The 6,288-nt window shown below is 42.3% G+C and overlaps 1 pseudogene; it reads right to left on the reverse strand.

Annotated features, from left to right (window-relative positions):
• Positions 1–1,681: 1,681 nt before the first annotated feature.
• LOC102260713 lies at positions 1,682–3,811 on the reverse strand (annotated as a pseudogene).
• Positions 3,812–6,288: the final 2,477 nt, after the last annotated feature.

Here is a 6,288-nt window from a genome sequence, read left to right on the forward strand (position 1 = left end):
GGAGTATCTGTCCATCCCTCTTTCCTGGGAACTAACCACTCCTCCCACAGGTGTGGATTCCTGGATTTCTGCCACTTGACTCTTTGTCCTAGCTGTTGGATCAAGTTAATCGGATCAAGTTGGACATAGCGCCCGAGATAGGCCAACCAGATTCTCTCTTCTGGAAATTTGATGTTGAATTATGAAAACCTAGATAGTCTAGACCAGTGGCTCTCACTGGAGGTGATCTTTGCCCCCAGGGACACTGGCAACATCTAGAGACATTTTGATTGTCACACTGGGGCAGGGGAGAGGTTGGGTGTTCTGGCATCTCACAGGTGAGGCCAGGGATGTTGCTAAACATCCTTCAATGCACAGACCTGCCCTCACCACAAAGAGTGTGAGGCTGAGAAACCTTGCCACAGTGTGAGCACCTGAAAAGACAATGTGTAATTCAGTTGACTGGGGCTGCCAGCCGTCTATACTCCATATCCATGGGAAACAGACAGACTTAGCCTGTACAGAGAAAAATAATGAAGAAGTGGTACCAAGAGGAGCTGAGCTTAGATATAGAAATTCCTACCCTAACCGGTTTGGCTCAGTGGATAGAGTGTCGGCCTGCGGACTCAAGGGTCCCAGGTTCTATTTCGGTCAAGGGCATGTACCTTGGCTGCGGCTCAGTTGACTGGGGCTGCCAGCTGTCTATACTCCATCCACGGGAAACAGACAGACTTAGCCTGTACAGAGAGAAATAATGAAGAAGTGGTACCAAGAGGAACTGAGCTTAGATATAGAAATTCCTGATTCCAGTTCCTCCCAGAGACCTGACTACATTTTTGCCCCTTTATCCTTCTAATATATTCTCCTTTTATACTTAAGAGAGCCTGGCATGGGTTTTTGTTACTTAAAACCAAAGTAAGTTAAATTAATACAAGAAACATTCAAGTAAATTACTTTACAGTGACTTGAGAGATATTAAGGCTCATGCAGCTTAGAGACTGGTCAGTCTTCTAGGATTGAACAAATAAATAAAATGAAATAATCCATTTTCATTACTTTTCCTTGAAAGCCTTGTTGCTTCCCCACAGCTTCTCTACAATTAGGTGCTAGAATGAGTTAAAGTTTTTTGAAAGGTAAAGGGATGTAGAACATGCTGGCATTTTGCTTATGAGTCTTCTGGGAATCAGGACACCTGGCTCACCTGCTCTGCCACTCCACTGAGCCCCACCCCACTCACCAACTCCTAGTCATTATTTACACAGCTCCACAATGATTTCTATTTTCATATTGTTTTGTATTTTCATGTACCTCATCAGTCTTGGTACTGATTTCATTTCTCTATATACAGGAATTCAATTGTGATCTAGGGTTAGCCACTAAAATGGTCTTTGATACTCAGTTTCGTTCTGGAAGTTACATTTTTCTTTATCTAAGTCTTAGGAATATTGTGAATTCGTTATTGTGAATTCATTCCTTTATCCAAACACAAATGGCTTCTTAATTAGTTAGGAGTCCTTGACCCCTTTGGGAATCTGATGGTGGATCCTCTCTCAAAAATCATCTATTTTTATTTCAAAAGCCTGATAGTGGAAGATTGGATATAAAGTTTTGCATGCAGATCTGAGGGTTCATAGACTGTTTAGAGCCATCATAACTACCTTCCAGCTTATGAACTTTGCATTAAATACTTATTTAGTGTCTCCTATGTTCTAGATGGTAAGGAAAAAAGGGTGAAAAAGTAGAGTTCTACCCTTCAGAGGAATACAACTTGGTAAGACTACAGAGCAGCAAACATCCAATTACAACCCAAGTTATATATGTTAAGAGAAGGGTGATAGAGAGTACTGTGGTAACCCCAAACAGAACATAATCTGGATTGGGAATTGATGAAAGATTCCTGGAAGAAGTGACATCTGCACTGAGAATTCTGACAAGCAGAAGAAAGCAAGGTCGAGTAGAAGGATAGGTAAGAACACTGCAGACGGGGAAAAGTATATGTGGAAGGGAGAGAGCCTGGTGAAATGTTCAGAGCAGCATTGCTAATCATCTGTCTGTTGGCTCTCGGCTCCGTTCCTGCTGTATCTCAGGGGGCTGAGTCAGCAAACCACACTGCCCAGGTCCCTCTGCCAACTGGTTTCTGGAGAGGTTCTGCCAACGGAAAGCCTTGGTAGATGGCTGGAGGGAGAGAAGCCATGCCCCCCCGCCCCCCGCTGTCGGTAGCATCCCCTGTTGTGGCAGCAGTAGCATCCAGTGAGTGGGGACTGCTGGGCCCAGCAGCAGTGGTGGCCACAGCCATGTCACTGGCTCCAGCCGTGGCAGTAATGGCTGTGGGTGGGCCGAGCAGCACAGCAGTCATGAGCATTGGTAACACCATCCCCGCTCCTGCTCCAGCCTAGAGTTCCAGGCAGTTCCTAACTCCTGGGTAACCTTATCTTTTTTGCCCCTCTGGCCCTTTCACGTTTTGAAACCAATTTCCTATATTGCCCCTTTAAAATACTTAGAGTGTTTCTGTTTGTCTGACTGGACATGACTAATACAGTAATGAATCAGAAAATATGGTGAGGGGTGGAGGAAGGTTATGGTGAGAGATGTGGTTGACCAGGTAATTGAGGGCCAGATCATTCAAACTCATCTTAGGAAATGATCAGATGTTTGGATTTTATTCTAACAGCAATAAAAATATTTTATTTTATTTATTCAAAGGCAGTTGTTTAAAAAGACAGCATTGAAATATTTAATTACATAAAAATTAAAAATATCTACAGGTCAATAACAAATAAACATCATAAACCAAACCTAAAGACATATTGCCAGTGGGTATCATTATTCAAATCAACTATGATAGTTTTTATATTCTGAATTTGTTAATGCATTTATAGTTCTATAAACAAACTATGCTTATTCGACTAAAATATAGGCAAAGGACATAAACTGGAAACTTAGTTTTATAACTTTAGTCAACAACCAGCAATTATTTCTCATCCACATTAACTGCTTGTAGATTTTTTTTTAGCATTTATTATTTTTATTTATTTTATTTTTTTGTTAATCCTTACTCAAGGATATTTTTATTGATTATTTTATTTTATTTTTAAATACATTTTTATTGATTTCAGAGAGAAAGGGGGGAGAGAGAGATAGGAACATCAATGATGAGAGAGAATCATTGATTGGCTGCCTCCTGCATGCCCCACACCGGGGATCTAGTCTGCAACCTAGGCATATGCCCTAACTAGGAATCGAACTGTGACCTCTGGGTCATAGATTGACCCTCAATCACTGAGCTACGCAGTCGGCCAGGATCCGTTAATTTTTAGAGAGAGTGAGAGGGAAGGAGGGAGAGAGAAAGTGAAACATCAATGTGAGAAAGACACATCGATTGGTTGCCTCCTGCATGGGCCTGATGGGGCCAGGGATGGAACCTGCAATCTGGGTATGTGCCCTTGACTGGGAATCGAACTTGAGACCCTTCAGTGCTTGGGATGTTTGTAGATTTTTGAAAGTGGTAACAGGTACATAGGTAATCAATGTGTAGAGCTTGTTTGGTGAATCTTCATCCTTATTACGTTTTCTAGACAACCACACTGGGATACGGCATGGAACATTCCTTATTGCTTTTGCCCAGACAGCTTTGTTGAGCCTGGTGAATGTGCACATCTGAAGTTTCCATATCCTTTATGGCAAATTTTTGTATCCCTTTAAGTGCCTGAAGATCACACTTCTTGAGATCTACTCCATGGATGGGCTTGTGAATGTTGATGGTGTATTCTCTGGTCACTACCTCGTTGGTGGCAGAACGGCCCTTCTCACCATCCTTCTATGAGGGAGCCATTATGCTGGGCTCAAGTTGGAAAGCTGGAGACCCATGAAAGATTTGAAATACATGGTCAATTCAGTCACCTTTAATTTTCTTGTCCCCCCCTCCCCCTTTTTTTAGAGAGAGAGGAAGAGAGAGGGAGAGAAACATTGATGAAGAGAACTATCCATCGGCTGCCTCCTGCACGCCCCCTACCAGGGATCAAGCCCGAAACCTGGGCATGTGCCCTAACTGGGAATCGAATCAGCAACCCTTCGGTGTATGGAACCATGCTCAACTGAGGCACACTGGCCAGGGCAGTCACTTTTGATTTTTATGAAGATCATTTGGGTCATAATATGGAGAACAGGTTTGAGACTACCAAATTGAAGGTCAGGTGTCCAATTAGGAAGCGTTTGCAATTATCTAGGAGAGAATTTGATGGTGATCTGTACTAAGTTAGTGGCAGTGAGTTTGAAAAGAAGGATTGGAAGGATTTTTATGAGGTGGAATGGCCAGAACGTAATGGGGTATTATGGCAGATGAAAGATGGCTACAGATTCATTGACTCTCTTCCCATTGATAGGTGGGATCTATGGCTCCTCCTTTTGAATTTGGGTGATTTCTGTAAATGCTTTGACAAACAGAAAATGGTAGAAAGGACCCTGTGCTAGTTTCTGGGCACAAAGAGACCAGAAGCTTCCATTTCTTACTTCTTGGAACTTGTACTCCTGGAACACAACCACCACACTTTGAGAAGTGAAGCCAAATGGCGAGGTCACACATACATAGCTGCTCTGGTTGGCAGACCCAGCTAAGCTCCCAGCCAACAGCCAGCATCAGCTGTCTGCTGTGTGAGTGTGCCATCTTAGATGTCTTGTCCAGTCTACAGACAACCTACAGATGACACCACCTCAGCCACTAACTACAACTGCATCATAGAGCCAAGCAATTTTTACCCACTTAAGCCCATTCAGCTTACGAAACCAAAAGAGGCTTTTGTTTTAAGCCTCTAGGTGTTTGTTTGTTTGTTTGTTTGTTTGTTTGTTAATATATATTTTTATTGATTTCAGAGGGGAAGGGAGAGGGAGAGAGAGATAGAAACATCAGTGATGAGAGAGAATCATTGGTGGGCTGCCTCCTGCATGCCCCACACTGGGGATGGAGCCTGCAACCCAGGCACAATGCCCTGACTGGGAATCGAACCGTGACTTCCTGGTTCATAGGTCGATGCTCAACCACTGAGCCACGCCAGCTAGGCTAGGTGTTTTTTTAAGTCACTAAGTTTTGGGGTGGTTTGTTAAACAGCTGGTTTGGGCCCAGGGTGGAACCAGTAACTGCTGAGATGGGGAAAGAGAGCAGATGAACAGTTCGTGAAAGTGAGTTGGGTAAATGATCTATCAGAAACTAGGAAATATATATTTTTGGAACTTCATTAAATATTTTTTCTAGATGTCCTATGGTGTTTTATCTTCAGCATTAGCTATCCAGGTTTTAGATCCCTATCATTCAGATCTTCTACACTAATTTTAGTATCTTCTGCCATAAGAGCAGCTGCACTTCTCAAAAGTATAAAAGAGGAACTGGTACCTATTTCATCATATTTTTCTCCTTGTTGATCAAGGGATCAATTTCCAGGTCTCTTTTTCATTCATCAAGTATTTACTCATTATCTGCCAGGTACTTAGCACTGTTCTGGGTGTTAGGGGCATAACATTGTCACAAGATAGGTAATATTCCTGCCTTCATGGAGTTTACATTCTAATTGGCAGGCAGATAAAAACCAAGAAAAGAAAATGATTACCAACTTGATAAAAAGCAATGAAACAAGTAAGCAGGTGCTGATAGAGCATAAAAGTTGAGGGGAACTTTAGAAAATGTGGTCAGCAAATATTTTTAAGCTGAAACTTAAGGAAGTGGAAAAAACTAGCAGTGGGAAGAGGTGCAGAAGTGAGGGTTGGTAGCTGTGGGAAACACAAAAGTGCAAAGGCCCTGAATGGTTAAAAGCTTGACCAGATTAAGGAACTGAAAGACTAGTATGTTTGGAGTATAGTGAGCAAGAAGACTAGCAAGATGAAGTTGGAGAGAGATGCAGAGGCTGGATTAAACAATGCCTTTTAGGCCAAATTAAAGGATTTGCATTTTATTCTAAATGTAAAAGATAGGCAAAAGCATGAATACGAACAGATTCACATTTTAAGATAATGGTCAGAACACACAGGGGAAGACTGGTTGAGCAACTGTTGCAGTAGTTCATGACAGAGAAAGATGGCCTGGACTAAGGTTCACTCTAATTTTCTTTTCCCTGGACTCAGCCTGTTGCTTTTTAAAGTGTAGGTGGAGGCTTAGTAAAAACGAATCACCAATCATTCCCAAGTACCCAAGTATAAATAAGACTCCCAGGGGACTCTTGCTCTGTATAAAGATGTGAATTATTTTCTTTTCTCTCTCTCTCTCTCTCTCTCTCTCTCTCTCTCTCTCTCTCTCTTTCTCTCTCCCTCCCTCCCCCCCTT

Source organism: Myotis brandtii, unplaced genomic scaffold (assembly GCF_000412655.1).
Source record: "Myotis brandtii unplaced genomic scaffold, ASM41265v1 scaffold297, whole genome shotgun sequence".
In the NCBI taxonomy this organism is placed as follows: domain Eukaryota; kingdom Metazoa; phylum Chordata; class Mammalia; order Chiroptera; family Vespertilionidae; genus Myotis; species Myotis brandtii.